The sequence below is a fragment of the Terrapene carolina genome, unplaced genomic scaffold, assembly GCF_002925995.2.
Source record: "Terrapene carolina triunguis isolate 2854851 unplaced genomic scaffold, T_m_triunguis-2.0 Scaffold69, whole genome shotgun sequence".
In the NCBI taxonomy this organism is placed as follows: Eukaryota; Metazoa; Chordata; order Testudines; family Emydidae; genus Terrapene; species Terrapene triunguis.
In genome coordinates this window covers 704,577-723,642 of record NW_020664420.1, presented here as the reverse complement: position 1 = coordinate 723,642, position 19,066 = coordinate 704,577, and the positions used below count along the sequence as shown (strand labels likewise).

The window sequence follows — 19,066 nt, the reverse complement described above, 5'->3', positions numbered from 1 at the left end:
AACTCACAACTCTAGGTTCAGTAGGCCAATGCTCAAACCACTGAGCTATCTTGCTCCCCCATGGAGTTAAGCACATGCTGAAGTGGAGCCGTGGGGAACATAGTGGGATATCAAGCCCTGAGAAATACCCGTGTGGTCTGTTGAGCTGTTCCTGAGAGGGACTGAGTGCCGTCAGCGCTCCATACCGCACTGGCAATTGACGGCATTCGGCACCTCGTAGGATCCGGTTCTTACTTGGACAGATGCTGCACAAGGCACAACACTCCAGGCGTTTGGAGCTGCAAAAGCTTTGTCAGTGAGGAGATCAGCATAGGGAGGCTTTGTGAAAGCAGGGGAGAGAAGGCGATTGTACCTGGCACATGGTGGAGTACAGCTGGTCCTGTGGTTAAGGCCCTGGACTGGGACTCAGGAGAACTGGATTCACTTTCCATGGCTGCTAGTAATTCACTAGGCAAGTCATTTAAACACTCTGTGCCTCAGTTTCCCTCTTTGCAAAGTAGGCATAATAGTGTTTCTCAACTGGACAGGGAGGGTAAATCCATGACTGCCTTTGAAGTGCTCCAGTACTGCAGTGGTGGGAGCCAGATAAGAACCTAGATAGGAAGGAATAAGAAATGGGAAGCTTTTCCCAGCAGAGGGTACAGAAGAGAGAAGGGGATAAAGGGAACAGTAAGGAAAGGTAATATGGAGGAGTACAGGGCATGGCAGGGGAGCAAAGGACTGGAAGGACCCCCTGGGTCATGGAGCTATTGCAAGGGGTGTCAGGTGAGATGAGAAAAGCAGACATATGGACAGGGATTGTGCTGTCCAGAGTTCTGACAGTGAGGAAAAGAAGTGTGGAACTGCACCTCTAGTTTGAATTACATTCACAATTATGACGTCAGCAAATTCTTGCCTGTTACCCTATTGGTGACTCTGGAGTCCATATATAATGCACCTCTGGTTACTGATTATTCGCAGGTTTGCTGGAGTTATCCAAAGCTGCTAGAGAATCTGCATATGCTCAGAGTTCCGCATTCGGTAACCCAGGCTTTGCATCTGGGGCCTGGTCCCCTGATACCACACTGGCAGGCTTTCGCATCCGGGAATCCAGTACACAGAATTTAAAAGCCAAACACCTAACTGAAAGCTCTTTTCACTTCCACTGCATGGGACAACTGCAGCTGCAGTATCTGACAGCAGCTGAACAAATTGGAGACAAGCTGTTTCCAGACACTGTTCCCTTCCCCTGCCTCCTATTATGGTCCCTGCAGAGTAGGACAGGTAGCTCAGAATCTGAGCTCCATATTGTTTCTGAACCATTAGCATGCTGGCCTATTTCAGCCAACTCAATATTTAGGAAGGGGTGTATATTGCATGGCTCCTGGGCCTTAGGGGTTAATTTGTATTTAATTATTTATTTAATGAGCTTGGCGGCATGATGTTTATGAAGGTGATCAGTGTCAGGCAGGTTTTCACTCTGGAAAGATTCACATCTGTAAAAAGAGGCACTGGAATATTATAGACTAGGACTGAGGCTTCTGAATCGCCAAGGGCAATGAGTGAGAGGCTGGTAGCTGAGTGACTACGCCCTGAGTGGCAGCTCATGTCCAAACATTAAAATCTGGTTGAGTAAAATAACATGTTGACTTTGTCTGGCGGGACTAGCTTGTAGTCTGCTCTGAAAGAGCCACAGGGTCTGTAGCAGCAAGAGGTGTTATGAGAGTGCTCTGCAAGAGAGATGTCTGTATATAGGTTGATAGTTAATAGATGATGTGCCAGTAGATGGCGCTCAAGAATCTGCAGCATTTTCCATAGGTGTTCTAGAACCAATGTTGTTGCGCTCTGCGAATGGCTTCCATTGCCCAGATCTCTATGAGGTGTGCTTAGCAAGCGGCAGCATGGCCTAAAGGATAGAGCACTGGCTGGGGAATTGGGAGACGTGGGATCAAGTCCTGGCTCTGCTGCTGAGCTGGTGTGTGACTCTGAACAAGTCATCTCACCTCTCTGTGCCTCTATTCCACACACGACTGTAAGTTCTTTGGGGCAGGGACTATCTCTTGCGGTGTGTGGACACACCTAACACAATGGGGCCCTGATCTTGGTTGTCTTATCTACCACTGGCATGCAAATAATAGTAATGCAGAAGGGATGCCAGTGGCAATGCCCCGTGTAGGACAGCTCTTGGTGTGGGCAGTGCGTGGGGGCCCATGCACTGCCCACATCTGGTGATGTGGGATTCTAACCTGTACTCTCCTAGCCTCAGTGCAAAAGCGTCTTGAAGTCAATGGGCATGTCTCGCAGGAGGGACCACTTAGGGCTAGATTCTCTCCTGTGCCTAGCATAGGTCAATGCAAGAGAGGAGAAAAAGCAGGAAGGAACAGATCCAACGTACTGACGCTCAAAGCAATTTAGCCCACTCTGCCATGCCCCAAAACACCCACTCCTTCCCCTTTGCATTGAGGCCAGGACCAGGACATCTGCATCCGCAGGGAGTCCCCCTCTGATGGGGAAATTCCTTTCTGCTCAATTGCAACCAAATTCCAGGCCTCTTTCTACCTGGAGTGGCTCAAAGAGGCCAGAATCTGATCCGAGAATCTGTCCCTTCAAGGAGCCATTCTCAATCACTCTGCTTGGGCATGTGGCAATCTGCGACTTCCACTCCTCCCCTTCTTTCCTTTCCCCATTCCTTAGTACCTGTCCCATTCCTGCTACCCTCTCACCCTACCGCCATCCCTAGTAAGCACATTGCTACAGTCAGCACCACCGTGTCCGTTTGCCATCTACTGTATCCCCACCCGCAAACCACAGTCTGTCCTTCTGTCCTCAACTCAGCAAACCAACCCTATCCAGCCAGTCAAGCATGTGCTTAAGTGGTTTGCTGAATCAGGGTCATAGGCTGTAAGTTATGTGGGGCAAGGGCTGTCTCTGCACCTGTGGTTTATGTAGAGCCTTGCACACTAGGGATCAGACTGTGATTAATAATTGTGATACTAATAGAGCGTATGCCGTAGCCTTAGAAAGAGCAGCATTAAGGAGCTGGTTAACGATAATGCAGAAGGGGGTCTCTTCTCGATCTTCCTGCGACTAAGCTAAAGGCTGCTGGCTTGTAGGAGCCCAAAATGTATGGTTGATTCAATTCCCTGTCCTCGTCTCAGGGCTCCTCTGAAGCCAGAGCATTTGTTGAAATGGAATAGAACAGTCATTACAAATGCTAGTCATTAACGGTATGAACTTCGGTAGCCATTCAACAATGTCATTCTACAAGCATTGACTGTTGGGTTTTAATGACATTGTTCTATTAACGCTGTTCGAATCCACCACTTGAGAGCCGCCTGGCTGCTGTCATCAAAAAAATAATAATAATACTTTGACCTTGATGTCCTCGTCCATCTCTCCATCCTAGTCCTGTTTGGAGGCAATTACTGATACAGTAGACGTCCTGTATATAGGCTGCCACTCCCCCTCCTGCTTGCAGCAGTTAGGGGAGCAGTATAACCTCACTGGGTTTTACCATCTCCTGTAAGGGAGCACAGATAGGGTTGCCAGCTCTCCAGGAATTAAAGATTAATCTTTAATTTTAAATGATCTGATGTGATTAAATCTCCAGGAATACGTCCAACCAAAATTGGCAACCCCACCACCAGATCATCTAGTCTGGCCGTCTGTAGGTCACAGGCCACTAACCACCCCCCACCATCACCCCCACACCAAGCCCATCAACCAAAATTGGATCAAAATATGGCAGCCCTCAGGAGACTAAACTGTTGTCTGCGACTGGCAGAAAACAGGAGAGTCTGAGGTGCCACCAGTGCCTGAGTCCCCTGCAATGGCAAGGAATTGATTCAGTGAGATAAGGCCAGATGATCCCAGCAAGTGAGCCAGGCTACAGAAGAAGGTGAAAAAAAACAAGTTCTCTGCCCATCTAACCAAGGAGGAAAATTCCTTCCTACCCCTGACCAGGGTGATGAGTTAGACGCTGAGGATAGGTGCCAGACCTGCCAGCCAAGCAGCTGAAAGAGACTTTTCAGTACCACCTCCGAGCACTGGCCCACCCGATGGGTTTGTGGGCAAAATCAGTCACACTTGTAGCTGCCCAGTCCCCAGCTAGCATTTCATTACCTAGAGCAAATGCATCTATCTACAACACTAGAATAAAGAAATGGGCCAAATCTTGAAGCCGCTTGTCGCCCATCTAGCCATCTGTCTCTACAGTATCACTCCCATTGGTATCTGGTTGCCAAGCATGGGACCTATAAATCTCAGCATTGACCCAGCAGGACCGTGTTCTCTCCTCCACCCTCAGGGGACTTATAATCCTTTTGCCCTCTTCCCACTCACTGGTAAGGAAAGAGAAATGGATAGCTCTTAAGGAGGCAAGGGATCGGTTCATCCCAGTCTCCCCTGGTGGTGAGTTCCACACCCACAAACTCTTCATGGTGAAGTTCCAATGAGCTTCATCTGGGGTTCTGGGGGCTGCCTCATACTGCTGATTATAGTATTCTAGGGGTGGCTTGGGGCAGAAGGTGGTGTGTAAGCAGATTGGTCCTAGCCCTTCAAGAGGGCTTTAGAATTGAGAACCAAGTCCTTAATCAGTCCCTAGGTCCAGTGTGAATCTGAGGTCAGCCTGAGTAAGGAAGGACTTATTCCCATAATACCTATTAACTGGGACTTGAAACTCAATAGCAACATAAAGGCAGAGTATTTGTAAAAAAAAAAGTGTAAGTTATTCCACCTAGAACTGTTTTTTTCCCATGGACATTTTTGACAAAAATGATTTTTTTTTCAAAATTTCCCATGGACTATTTTTACTTTCCAGTGAAAAATCAAAATGGATAATTCAGTTTGGAAATTCCACCCTAGTGTCTCATGGGCATTGTAGTTTGGAATATTCTTGCTTCCATTGTCCTCAGTTAGTTGGGCTCCCTGATTGGACTGTGTCTCCGTGATGCATCATGGTCTCCCTTTTTGGGGAAGGGAGACCGTGCATCATGGGAGACTCTGCGCATGATTTAGCCTGGGAGATGTAGTACAGTTCATGAAGGAGAATGGAAATGTGAAGCTCCAGAACTGCACCTCCCTTGAGGCACCCAGGTGGAACATATCACTGGAAATATTTTGATTTGGGGGCATTTGATTTTTAACCAAAAAAACCTTGTTTTTTCCCCCCAGAAAGCAGACACTTTTTGCAAAAAAAAAAATCATTTAGTCAAAAACTCAGTTTTCTGCCAAAAAAACCTATTTCAATGGAAAATGTATGACCCGTCCTAATTCTAGTGCTCGTGACTGAAGTTACTGATTAGTAAGAAAATAGGTACAGATGCAAGGTAACCTTCCCTCAGAGTGTCCCACTGCTCCTCAGGAGGGACTGTCTCATTAGCAACAAGCGAGGCTCTAAGAAACAGGGGTTCAGTACCCAAACTGAGCCATTACATGCTGGCGTTTTGCTTTTAATCTCCAGCCTCAGCCAGGCTTTCATTCCTGAGCCTCTAGCCCCACCCCCATATATGTCCCTTCTGAAACTTGATCCTCTTTCTCCAGTTCCACCCTTTGTACTACAAGGGATCATCAAACCGCCTCGCAGCTGAGACTACCAAGAAAGGGACATTTGTTACCAGTTAAGATACTGGGTTTTGTAAAGTGGACACCTACCTTAGCAGACACTGGACTGAGTCTCACCAACTCAGTTCCCACACAGACTCACATCAGCACTAGAAGAAGGTAATAATTTTTCATCAGTTCCAGCCAGCATCCTACCACCCTGTCACTCCTGTTGTTATCCTCTTGGCAAGCCCGTCCCTTACAGTCTCAAGACCTGTCTCTAGTGTGTTCCTAACCATTCATTTGTGTCAGGGGCTGGAAAGCACCCTTGTTCACACATATCAAAACCAGCAACTTCATCAGTTGAACTGTTGCAGACTTTTCCCCCCTGCCTGCAAATGGGGATGTACTGTGCAAGTGAAAGCCGAAAGCTCCTCCATTGCATGTAAAAGAGTTGGGACAAAATATCCACTGAAGCATATATTGTATGTACTTTCTTTTACTTTAGCTGTCCATCCAGAATGTGGTGAGTGATACTCACGTACTGTTAAGATGGACTCATAATGATCTTCCATTTATATAGCACTCTCCATCCAGAAGGACCCCACTCCAAAGTACTTTGTAACTTCAATTCAAACTCTGTATCTATCCATCCGTTCGTATCTATCGCGAGCTTTAGGGCACTTCCCTTACTGCTGAAGAGCAGCTAACTCTGAGCTGGGACATCGCAGGTCTTTAACAGCACACATCAGTGCTAACTAATGTACATCATAAATCATTTCCCCACTTTGACTGATGTGAGAGGTCTTTGAGGTAGGGATTTTTATTATTTACTATGCCCGTGTACAATACCTAACACAATGGGGCACTGATCTTTGTTGGGACTTTCATATGATCCTGTAATATAAATAAATAATAGCCAGAGGCCTGGTTTCCCAGTGGTGATAACAAACAACGGGGAGTCACTTGACATAGGTTCTAAATCCGCCTTTGCCATTGACTAGCTATGTGCCATTGGGTAAGTAACGGGGCTGCCTTTTTTGTTTGTTTGTATTGTAGTAGTGCCTAGACACCCCAGTCAGGGAACCAGGGCCCCATTGTGCTAGGCATTGTATGAACACATAACAATGAGATGGTACTCAAGCTGACTAGCTTACAATCTAAGTATGTGACAAGAGGTAGATGTTTGCAGCGTTGTGGTAGCCATGTTGGTCCCAGGATGTTAGAGAGACAAGGTGGATGAGGTAATATTTTGCATTGGACCAACTTCTGTTGAAGAGAGAGACTAGGTTTTGAGCGACATAGAGCTCTTTTTCAGGTCTGGCCTCAAGATCTGTGTGTCGTTCGAAAGCTAGTCTCTCTCACCAGCAGAACTTGGTCCAGTGAAAAATATTACCTCATCCACCCTGTCTCTCTAACAGGTAGATGTAACAGACAGACAGAAGGAGCACAAGGTGACAAGGGGCTAGTCTACACTGCCCCACAATTCTGACTACATTAGTGTGAACTAGGAGCCTGTTAGTTCATGCGGACAGCATCATAATGGGCAATTACCCCGCTATTCACAAACACCTAGTTCTACATGCGGGGCAGTGTAGACATTGCCAATCAGACCATTATGAACAGTGTGATAAGCATCAGTCTTCCACCTCTCATTGGTAAGATAGGGGTATTTGCACTTGATCACCCTTCCTAGCACCTGAAAATCCTTAAATGAAGCATGCTATGCAGGTGAGATTTTAGGCAGGTAACCTGAAGTTGGAATGTACATAGAACAGCTCCTGCTCCTTGATAATGAGCTAGAAGATCTTTAATGACCCTGTGTTGTAAGGACTACAGCTGGGTGAATCATAGGTGTTTCCGTTCACTGGCAATTCTGAAAAGTCAAAACAAAATGGTTTCAGGATGAACCGAAAACACTTTTATGATTTTTTTGGCAAATTGGAAAGAAAAAAAATAGCTTCGGGTCAATCAAAACATTTTGATTTTGACCATTTTAAAACATTGTGATTTAAAAAAAATATTAAAGGGAAGTTTTAAATGAAAAGTCATTTTGAACTGAAAAGTCTAAACATTTCATTTCAAAAAGGTCAAAACAAAACATTTCGAGTCTCCCCTGCCCCCCCCCAACTGACACAGTTTGGCAAAACTGACATGAATTTGTGAAACGTCTTGGTATTGTGAATCTACATTTTTTGCTCAACAAAAATGTTTTGGATGAAGAATTTCACCAGCTCTAGTCTGGGCTACGATTTCCCCTCTCATCCAGAAGATACAGCAAGTCAGAAATGTCTAGTCTCTGATCCATAAATGACACACCACTCCAAATCCATCCAACCTGCCCCTTTTGGAAAAAAAAAACAACCAACCCTAAAATAAAAGATGCATTATTAGTAATGATTACCATATGATTTACTGTTATTGTGCAGTATGTTTTGGAACAGATGGAAATCCAATTAGCTTATTTATTCCTTCAGCCGTTAGATGAAACATTCATTTCAGGGCTGCTCTTTGCCTAGGCTGAATAGGTTGTGATAAAGAAATATTTTCATGGGATTTTGTGTTTGAGATGGTTTGTCACATAACTTTTTTTCCCCTCCTCATGAAAGGACATTGCTGGCTGCTAAGCAACAGAGTAGCTGTGTTTTCTATCCAGGGACAACAGTCCTCATCAGACAGGCTTTCAGCTGAGAGTAATTCTATTAATTAAGGCTGCCGCAAACTCCCCCCTTCAGCTTTCCCCTCCCCTTCTTTCTTCTGTTGCAGCTATTACTAGTTTTAATTAATGTGCCAAATTGTTAGCTCCTAACTACAGCACAGAGTGAGAAAGACAAAAGGGTAGCAGTGGGGAAAGGGGAGAGGGTCACCTGCCAAAGAGATGATTTGTTTGGCTAACTCTTTAAGAGGAAGGCAGATTTGTCTATCACTTTCCTTCAGGATAGTTGCTCCTAGCCTGGGGAGGGAGCCAGGGATGGTTTTTAATGGAGCTAGAAATAGACAGACCCACTGAGAATCTTAGAGCGGCATTTCGCTTGGAGGCAACTCTGTGGCTAATATCACAATGCCGTCTTTATTTCTCTTCTCCTCTTTTGTTTAAATGGTTATAGAACCTTAGGGCAGGTCTTCACTACGGGGGGGGTCGATTTAAGATACGCAAATTCAGCTACATGAATAGCATAGCTGAATTCGACGTATCGGAGCCGACTTACCCCGCTGTGAGGACGGCGGCAAAATCAACCTCCGCGACTCCCAGTCGACGGCGCTTACTCCCACCTCCGCTGGTGGAGTAAGAGCGTCGATTCGGGGATCAATTGTCGCGTCCCGACGAGACGTGATAATTCAATCCCCGAGAGATCGATTTCTGCCCGCCGATTCAGGCGGGTAGTGTAGACCTAGCCTAAGACTCTGAGTTCACCTCTGCTTCTGTTTATCAATCTGTCTGTAGCATGCTGATCACCATGATATTTCTCCTCAGAAATCCAAATCTTCTGATTTTGAAAGCACTTTTGCGGGCTGCAGAATGGATGTACATAGCAGAGAAGGGCCTAAGTGGTAAAGTTCAGATCCAGACTTCAATTTAAAAAGGGATATAAAGATGCTGGGTTCAAGATCCACTCTGGTTTCACAGTACTCTTAAAGCACTTTTCACCACTTAATTAATTTAACTTTCAGAACAACATTATGAGGTAGCTGAATTTTATGATTCCCAGTATGGAGATGGGGAGACTGAGATAAGAGAGGCAGTGCCAGGATTCCATGTGGGGGCTGGGATTTGATGACAGGAATCAAACTGGTAGACATTTTATTTTGTGGAAGCATTTTTGGAAGAAAATTGGATTTTTAACCAAAATGAAAAATTATGCAGAACATTTTAATGTTGGTCGAAAGTGACTGGGTTTTTGATGAAATAACACATTTCCTGTCAGTAAAAATATTTTTTTCACTAACAAAAAAGTGTTTTTGTCAAAAATCCATACATTTTTATCCCCCAAAATAATTTTAATTTTAAATTTAAAACTGATTTTTTTTTTGTCTTTTGGTGTCAGACTTTTGTTGAAAGACCTGAGAATTAAAAACAAAACAAACAAAAACAGAAATTTACCCCAAAAATTATTGGCGTTCTTCAAACAGCTCTAGTTCTTAACTCCCATTCATGTGCATTAGATAATGCCTTCTTTTTAAATGGGATCCATTTATTTTACTTTCAGATGAGAGAAATAAGTATAATGAACAGATAATCAAAATATCTTGGTCCAATCTTTTGCCACATATTTAGCGAGAAACCCATTCCCTACCGAGCAGTGTCACTCAAGTAGTAAAGGCCTATGCTTTTCCTAATGAAGGTAACAGGTTCTAACCCTGCTAATGATCTATGATGGGACTCATATTTTCATGAGAATTTTTCACCCTCCCTCTTTCAGCTCCATTATTCATCCACTTTTTGATTTTCACTCTCTTGTTTTTGCTCCAGATTTTGCCTTATTTCCCCTCTCTGCAATTTTTTTCTACAGCCTCTTCAAAGTGTAAACAGGAACACGATCGTGTTTGGGTCAAACTTTCAAATCCACGGTGATCAAGTAGATTTGAAATAAATCTAGAAGTGTCCTACAAGCACACACTATTCCCTCAATGCAATATGGATCTCCAGAATTAGCACCATTAACTACCATAAACCAGTTTAATCTCAATCACTAATCACAAAGCATACTTCTTTCTGGTGAGTTGGCGGTGGCTGGCCTGTTATCTTAGAGGTGAGGTAAATAAAGATTCATGGGGCCCTTATATAAGTCACACACAAGCCTTCCTGTTATTGATGTATGACTTAAAGGGCTGTCTAGCAGTGAAAAATCATGGTGATGATAAGCTCACCTCTGCTTCAGTAATTCCTAGCTGGTTCATTAGTGTGTATCCCTGGCTAGAATTCTATTTTTGATTGTGGCTGGTTGAATCATATCACCCGCCTCCTAAACAAGAGAAAGGGGCAGAGGGGGATGACCATATATGGCCACTTTCTCTTGCTGTCTAGTTGTTTTTCATGGACAAACTGCCCCCTGCTGCCATCTCTGTTTTGATTTTGGGTTAATAAGTGGGCTGATTTTTATCAGATCAAGGCAGCTGACGGGGGGTAAAAAAACAAAGGAAGAATTATCAGAAGCAGCAAGTGTTGTCATTTAGAAGGAGACCTGACTAAGGAGAAGGGGGAGGCAGGTGGGAGGTGTAAGTCAGGAAACCTGATTGGTTGGCCAAGAGCTCCACTTACTGGTACCCAGCTTGCGCTGTAGGAAGGAAGGGATGTGTGAAGAGGACAGCAGAGAGCAGAGCAACACCCCCAAATACACTTAAAATAAAAAATGTAGCTCAGAAAAGCTTCCGCCTTATTCATAAACTAATTGCGTGCTCCCATTCGTTACTGAGTGCTAGCAGTGTTCTCCGGGCTGTACAAAATGCAGAGGAAGTTACCTGGCTGCATACATGGAGGATCTGGGGTAATGATGCTATCTTGTGCAGCAGATTTCACACGGTCACTGCTAGCTCTATAGACACTGAGTCTGCCTGCATTGGGGCGGAGATATTTGAGACGGCCCTGGTCTCGTAAACATTTACCCATGTGCTCCACTTTGCACACATGAGTAGTTCACTTCAGTTCGACGTATGTCAGGGTTTGCAGGGTTGGAGCTTATGGCGTATGTCTGCATTGCAAACAAAAAAAAAGTGTGTCTTTAACTGGTGTTAGCTGTCCCTCATATGCTAATTTGGCTTCAAATAGCAGTGAAGATGCCGCAACTTGGCTTTTGACTCTGATTTGCAGCTCGAGTTCAACCCCAACCGCAGCCTGGATGAGAGTTTTAGCTGGGTGGATGGATAGGACAGGTCATATCTTAGCCATGTTGTGCAGAAAGAAGCCGCAGGACTTAGACACAGCCTGGCTGTGAGGATCTAGCAAGAGGTCCCAGGTTGCGGGGGGCTGAGTGACAGGTAGAATCATGGTATTGTCCACAGTGATTGAGAAAGGAGGTGGGGGGAGGACATAGGGAAAGATTAAGAGCTCTGTTTTATCCACCTTGAGTTTGAGCTGATGGCTAGACACACTTCCTAGTTCTGTCCAGAAGCAGAAGTGCCAGAATTCGCGGGGGTGTGGGTGGAGCGCTTGTGAATTCTGAAAGCCTACAATTAAAACCCAAACATTTGCTGTTTTTCCCCAATTTGTAATGGACTCAAAGGTATAAACTTAAAGTTCAACCTGAACTCCTCCAAAGCCAAAATATAGTTGTAAAAGTCATAAAACTTTCATGGCCATAATTCTTCCCAGTCTCTTTGCAGTCTGGATGTGATAGGACTAAAGAACTGCCATCACTAGCATTAAAAAATCGAGTCGGACCCCAAAAATCATAATATTGGTTTAAAACTCATGAGAGTTTACAATATAATAAATTTGGGGAGTCTTTTTATTTGCCTTTTCATTTTTAAGCCTTGGGGGGGGGCTTATTTTCTAACTTTTATCTGGAACTATGAGGGCTAGAAACCTATTCCTTTTTTTTTTAACTGAGATTTTCATCACATGACTCCAGGAGCTGACGCTTTAAGAAACACCAAATAATGGGTTAGTGGTGCAGTTCTTCCCAGGACACCTCTAGCCCTTTCTCTCTTTAGGGCAAAATTTGCAGTGAGACAAGTTAAGGCCAGTTTGTCACCTGGAATTGACTATGAGTGTGTATTTTATTTTTGTCACTTTGGGCTTGTCTACAGTACTGAGCCTTTGCCAGTATATCTGTGCAGGCAGAGCACCCTAGTGGAGATGCAGCATAAGGTGACAGAAGGAGTTCTACTGTCATAGCTTCACCAGCTTCCCAAATCACATTAGCGAAGCCACCAGAAGTACTCTTCCATCTGCATCTTTGTGTCTACACTAGGGGTTTTGCCAACATAGATATGTCGGCTAGGGGGTGTGATTTTTTTTCCGGCAAAACTTTGTAGTGTAGGCTAAGCCTTTGTGTCCAAACTTTGTTGTTCCTCCTCCCCCACAGCATGTACTTTGTGGAGTTGCTGTTAATCTTTCATGAGAGATTATTTAAAACAGACACTCAATGAACCAGATGACGTTTATTGGGAATATGATGACAACGTCTTAAAAGGCAATAAACTGAAGAAGCTCTGAACTGTTATTCCCAGCCTATAGCTGTAATAAGTACTCTGTGCATTGAGGAAACATACCATGTAATAATCAGCTTGCACACTAATGCGAGTCTTAAGAAAAGTATGTTTAAAACCACAGCTGTTACTATTGTTGTTTTAAAGCAATTTCCTTTTGTAAATCACTTCTGAGTTCCACCGACAATGGCTAGAACTAGCCACCATCACCCTTTGTGTGCTATAGCTGGGGCATTATGTTTGCAGGCTGTGAATTTATGTTTGCTTTATTAATCATTAATATTGCGTCTATTAGGGCAGCACTTAGAACTGAAATCAGGGCTCTTTTCTGGTCGGGGCCTTAGGGAGAGATGATCCTGAAGAGCTTACAATTAGAGCTAGTCGGGAATCTTCCATCAAAATATCGTTTTGATGGAAAATGTGGTTTCCACAAAATTGAAATTTTCTGCAGGAAAATTTTTGATTTTCTCACCCATTTATGATTTGCCATTGGGAAACCTGACACTAAAGGGTTTAGTTTCTGGTCCGGTCACCCCAAATTGAAACATTTCAGTTGGTTGAATCGTTTTGTTTTGAGTTAGTTCAACATTAATCTGTGTCTGCCGCATCTGCTGCATTTACCCCCCACCCCTGGATGGTGGTGGGTTTTTTTCTTTTCATTCTTTGCCTCCTGTAATTAGTTTTATTCTGGGATATATGGTTTCTCCCTTCATCTGACGTGAGAGGCCTGTTTTTGTTATCAATCCAGAACTCAAATAAGGCTGAATTGTTATGATGCCTCATGGGGAGTTGTAGTTCTCCCCGTTCTCTCCTATTGGCTGGGCTCCCTGGCTGAACTACATTTCCCATGTTACACCATGGCCTTCCCTCTGGCTTAACTACCATAGCACATCTTCGGAGTCACAACACTGCACTGCATCCTGGGAGATAGAATCTAGTCAGGTAGCCTGGTCCGTAGAAGAGAAAACATGAACTCAGTTTCCCCATCTGTAAAATAGGCCTGTGCCATATGAACAGTTATGACCCTCACCTGAGCGTTATGCATTAACTCTGAGATCCTTAAATACGTGAATGCCATCTCAGTGCAACATGTCATTATTTCAACTGTCCTTAGCGGGTAAAAGCACATTACTGGGGCAATAAAGAGTGTGAAGCCCCTAATGAGCGCTGAGTAAAGTACTTGCCTGACACTGGCTTTGTCTCTGCAGGGCAGCCCTGTTTCTACCGGTGGGGAACTGAGGAACAGCCAGATTAAGTGCCTTGCCCACGGTCATACAGGGAGGCTGTAGCGGAGCTGCCCGCTGAATTCTGACCTCCAGAATCCCTATCCAGTGCTTTAACCACAGTGCTATCCTTTCTTCCATGCAGAGTTGCAAGGGCAATACATGTGCCAGGCTGATCCAGCCATTCATAGGGCAGTGCAGAGTTAGAGTCCTGTTTCTGGTCCTCTATTTTTCCTGCTGGGCAGTGGCTTTCTATTGCACAATCCAAGGCACTGTTTACGGCTTTGCTCAGGTGGCTGGTGCTGCTGAGTTATGCAGAATTCCAGTGCGTTCGGTTCCATTTAATGGCTCAGCGGGACCCCAAATTCGGAGGGTGGATGAGTTAGTGCAGGAAGTTTTGGTTTTTTTCCTGTTACCAAGCAAGCACTGTCTTCCTCCCTGAATGAAACCTTGCAGAGAGAAGTCCTGGGCATCGGGTTTCTAATGATATCTTTTGTCTCTTGTGGGCCGGCTGTGACTGAATAGCATGTACTTGCGCACACAAAAGGAGATCAGACACACTCTAGCTGTACTATGCTCCCCATCTCTATAGGGAACGGCGTATGAGCTAGAAGTGTTATTGGGGATGGGCAGATAGATCCTGCCTTGTTCCATCAGCATCACCAGAGCTCTCTGACTATTTGATTAGACTGTACACTCTTCAGGACAGACGCTGTCTCTGAATACATGTATGTACAGCACCCAGCACTTTGGGTCCCCAATTCGGGTGTCCAGTAGCCATCGTTCCACAAGAGGTAGCCGCCCTGCCCATCCTCACAAGCTGCAGTAGCCGCCCAAACTATGCTGAAGGGGAGAGTGCCAGGGATGTCTAGTGGTTAGTGCGGGGAACTGAACCACAGAACACCCGCTTCCGTTTGCCAGCTTTGCCTCTCACCTGCGGTGTGAATTTGAATCATTTAGTCTCATTGTGCCTCGGTTTCCTTTCCTGTAAAACTGGCCTGTGCTATATAGTTACCACCATCACCTGGGCTTTATTACTTAACTCTGAAATCCGTAAACATTATCATTATCAGATTATCACAACCATTCCTTAGCAGAACGTAGCACATTCCCAGGGCAATGAAGAGTGGGACACCCTAGTAAGTGCTAAGTATGGTCTTTGCTTGGCACTGGCTTTGTCACTGTTGGGCAGCCACTGCTGAGGGCCGGCGTCACCCCAGTAGAACTGTCCGATGGGCAAGCCTTGTCAATCCATCATTTGTCCCAATGTAATCGGGGGAGTTTTCCGATTCAGGCTAAATCAGGCCATCTTAATTGCAGGCTTAACACCCTGCATATTATCCATCCCCTTCCAATGTGATTTATCATGATTAAATGCTAATTTGTAACTCATACTACATACGACAAAGTAACTTACTACCGGGGCACCTTGGTGACAATGCTGTGTTTGGACAGAGGAGGAGGAAGTGATATGTCTATCTACATGATATCCCTGCATGCAGATAGTATTTTACCTGTGTGTACGTATCATACTAATGGGTGAGATTTTCAAAAGTGTTCAGCATAGGCCTAAGTCTGATCCCACTGAAGTCAATGGGAAATTGCCATTAACTCCAATGAGAGCAGAGGTCCAGATCCCCAAAAGTATTTAAGTGCCTAACTGTCATTGTAATTAATGGGAGTCAAGTGCCTAAATACTTTGAGGATCGAGGCCTCAGTGAAAATCCAACCCTGTATAAGATATTAGCTATATCAATGGCCTGATTTTCAGAGGAGGTATGGTTGCTCAGCACCTCTGAAAATAGGGCGTGTGTATATACAATGCAATATAATGCCAAGTGTGTGTGTAGTATAATGTATATAACAAACGTTTTTATTATATACAGTATTTTGTAAACAAGAACTTGATCCTATAGCACATTTTCCCCCAAGGATCTTAAAGCAGACCTGAGTGGGAAAAGGTTTTTTCTAGCCCATGAGAATTTTTTAGATTTCAAAAAATGTTCTTGTTTTGAATGAGGATGAAACCTCATAGTCTCAAAAAAATGTGGTAACCAAAAATCCCCAAAACATTTGGATTGGGTCAATTGAAACATTTTGTTTTGATAATTTGACATTTTTAATTCATTGAATTCTACAATAAATTAACTTAAATTTCTAAATGAAAAGTTGTTTCAAACAAAAAAAAATGGCTTTTTTCCTTTAGCAAATGTCAAAACAGGGGAATTGTGACAATTTCAGAACTTTTTTTTCAAAATGAGAAATTTGTTGAAATCAACCATTTCCAGAGAACCATTTTGTTTTCAACAAAACAGCATTTTCTGAGGAGAAAACACTTCATCAGAAAGTTCCCAACCCACTGTATCTTTAAGCACTTCCAGATATATATTAATGAAGTCTGGCAATCCCTGTGAGGGAGATGAATATTATTTTTATTCCCATTTTACAGAGGGATAAAATGAGGGATAGCAAGCAAGTTCTCAGAGTAAGCAAGTAATAAACCCAAGGATGAAACCCAGGAACCCTGACTCTCAGTACACAACTCTAACCATTAGCCCATACTTCCGCTCGATGACATACAGGACTGTTGTATATTACTGGTGTGTTCTCCTTTGGACTCTTTTGGTAAGCTTCCCAGTTAATGGGAAATGCTCCTTTTTACTTGGGGAACTAATGACAGTGGTGAGGATTGGTTGGGGGTGGGGGGTTGGAGGCGAGTTAATTAATTTCAGGTTTTTTAATCTCTTTTCTTTTGTACAAAACCATAAAACAAAAATTCTGTGTAAGCCACATGTACCTCCAGTAATCGAAAGAGAGCCAAGGATCTGACTAATAGATATTACGTTCCATTATATGGTCTTGAAGTCAATAAACATTAGGTTACCTTCATGCAGTGAAAAAAGACCAGATTTATTAAAAAATCTTATCTGGAGGGTTTGCATTTCAATAGGATGTGAATTTGCATATTTTAACAATAACCTCCCATCATTCTGTCTGATCTGTGCTCAGTTGGCCATACAGATCACTTTATCTTGAATAGATTATCACTGGTTTAATAAACCCTTCATAATATGCAGGTATAACAATGGTACTTCATTGGATAAAGGAGGTATTAAAGTTCTTTTTCTGGAAATAGGGGTGGCCCAGCTAGTGATTAACTTTATACTTTTGTACATTCTTGTGCTGAATACACGATTAAAGGCGAGCGTTCCCATTATTCACATTCAAAACCCACTGGCTCTTCAGAACTCCTTTTAACTCCTTATTGCCCACAGTGGCTAAAGAAACCAGAAGGAACACAGGAATTGATCAAGCCAAGTCTGACATGGCAGTAGCCAATAGCTGATGCCGCAGAAGAAGGCAACATCTCTCTCCCCCTTCTTGATCCCACTCATGTAGTCAATTGTGCAGTGCTACTCCATGGAGAGTGGATTGGAATCCTACCTACTTCCCCATGAAGGGTAATATCTAATGCTCTTCCCAGCAGAGGGTGGAAAGGTTTTCTTGCAGATGACTGAGTGGGTTTGTTGGTTACTGTTCCTTCAGAGATTTAACCACACGATTATATTTTTTGTTCTTCACTCACTTTTGTTTCTTTGAGAGGTTCCAATTTCCAGTGACTGTAGATTATAAGAGATGAGATGAGCTATGCTTCCCCTAATGATAATCCCACTGAGCTACCATAACTTCTTGATCTCTTTCTTCCTTTCTCTGGACAAGCTGTGTTTGTGCCAGGGCTGGCTCCAGGCACCAGCTTGCCAAGCAGGTGCTTGGGGCGGCCACTCCGGAGAGGGGCGGAACGTCCAGCTATTCGGCGGCAATTCGGCAGACGGTCCCTCACTCCCGCTCAGAGCGAAGGACCTCCCGCCGAATTCCCGCCGCAATTGCGGTCGCGGCTTTTTTTTTTTTTGCGCCGCTTGGGGCGGCAAAAACTGTGGAGCCAGCCCTGGTTTGTGCTTGCTTTTCCAAAGCTCCCTTCATGAGCTGTTCGCTCCTCGAAGACCAGCTGACCAATGTACTGCGTGACATAAGGAATAATTGAATAATAATAAGTGAATAATTGAAAGTTATTGGCATACAATAACCTGGTATTATTGACCATAAATGGTTAAAAAATTTAAATTTAAAAATTAATGGAGATAGCCTATCTCCTAGAACTGGAAGGGACCTTGAAAGGTCATCGAGTCCAGCCCCCTGCCTTCACTAGCAGGACCAAGTACTGATTTTGCCCCAGATCCCTAAGTGGCCCCCTCAAGGATTGAACTCACAACCCTGAGTTCAGCAGGCCAATGCTCAAACCACCGAGCTATCCCTCCCCCCCAAAGAAAAAAAAAAAAAAAAAAAAAAAACCAACACACACTCCCTCCCTCCCTCAAGTGAATGAGCTGAATCTTGAATTCCCATTGTCAAGCATCAGTCAGATGGGGAGATGGACATTATGCCCAGCTGGGGCGTTTTAGAGTTCATCAAGGCAACATATGCGTTGATGCCCAGGTAAGGTTCTTTGGGGAAATAAGCAAAGTATTTGGAGTAAGTGGCCTGAACCGTTACCCAACAGCCTGTGTGAGCTCAAGCCTTCTCTAAACTTTGGAAGAGCTCACCGAGTCAGAGATTTTTAAGGCCACAGGGGACCATCTAGTCTGACCTCCTATTTCACACACGCCATAGAACCAAGAATTCCGTCATCTGGTCCAATAAGCGGTAGTCGAACTTAGAGTGTGTCTTTTAGAAAAAGATCCAAACTTGACCCCTTCACCCCTGTTATTTTTCATGTCAGCTCAGCCAGCTTATCACTTCCTGGTTCCACTCACAAGTGGAAATGCTGCCTTCACCTTTCTGGAAGCAGGAAATACTGGTTCCCATGCCAAAAGCCTGTTCTCACCATACAGGCAGTGTAAGGCCCCTATCCACTGATTGGATCTGCTAACACGGGCACCCGTAGATCCACGTGGAACCCCGGTGACTGATTATTTCAGTGGAGCTCTGCACAGGTGCATTGGTCTGGGCTAGTAAGCCTGGCTGGTTTAGATAAGCATCCAAATGTGTAGCTCTTCAGCTGAGCCAGACTTCTGAATTCAAGATGAGCCCAACCACAAATCCAGGTGCCATATGCCCCCATCCTTTGGCAGCTGGAACCTCTGGCTCCATCTTTCAACAGATCTGAACTTTGCCGC

The 19,066-nt window shown here is 44.2% G+C and overlaps 1 protein-coding gene across 50 annotated transcripts in view; it reads left to right on the top strand.

Moving 5' to 3' along the window:
* CELF4 (CUGBP Elav-like family member 4) overlaps positions 1–19,066 on the top strand; it is an 833,225-nt gene that overhangs the window by 424,013 nt on the left and 390,146 nt on the right. The window lies entirely within an intron of this gene.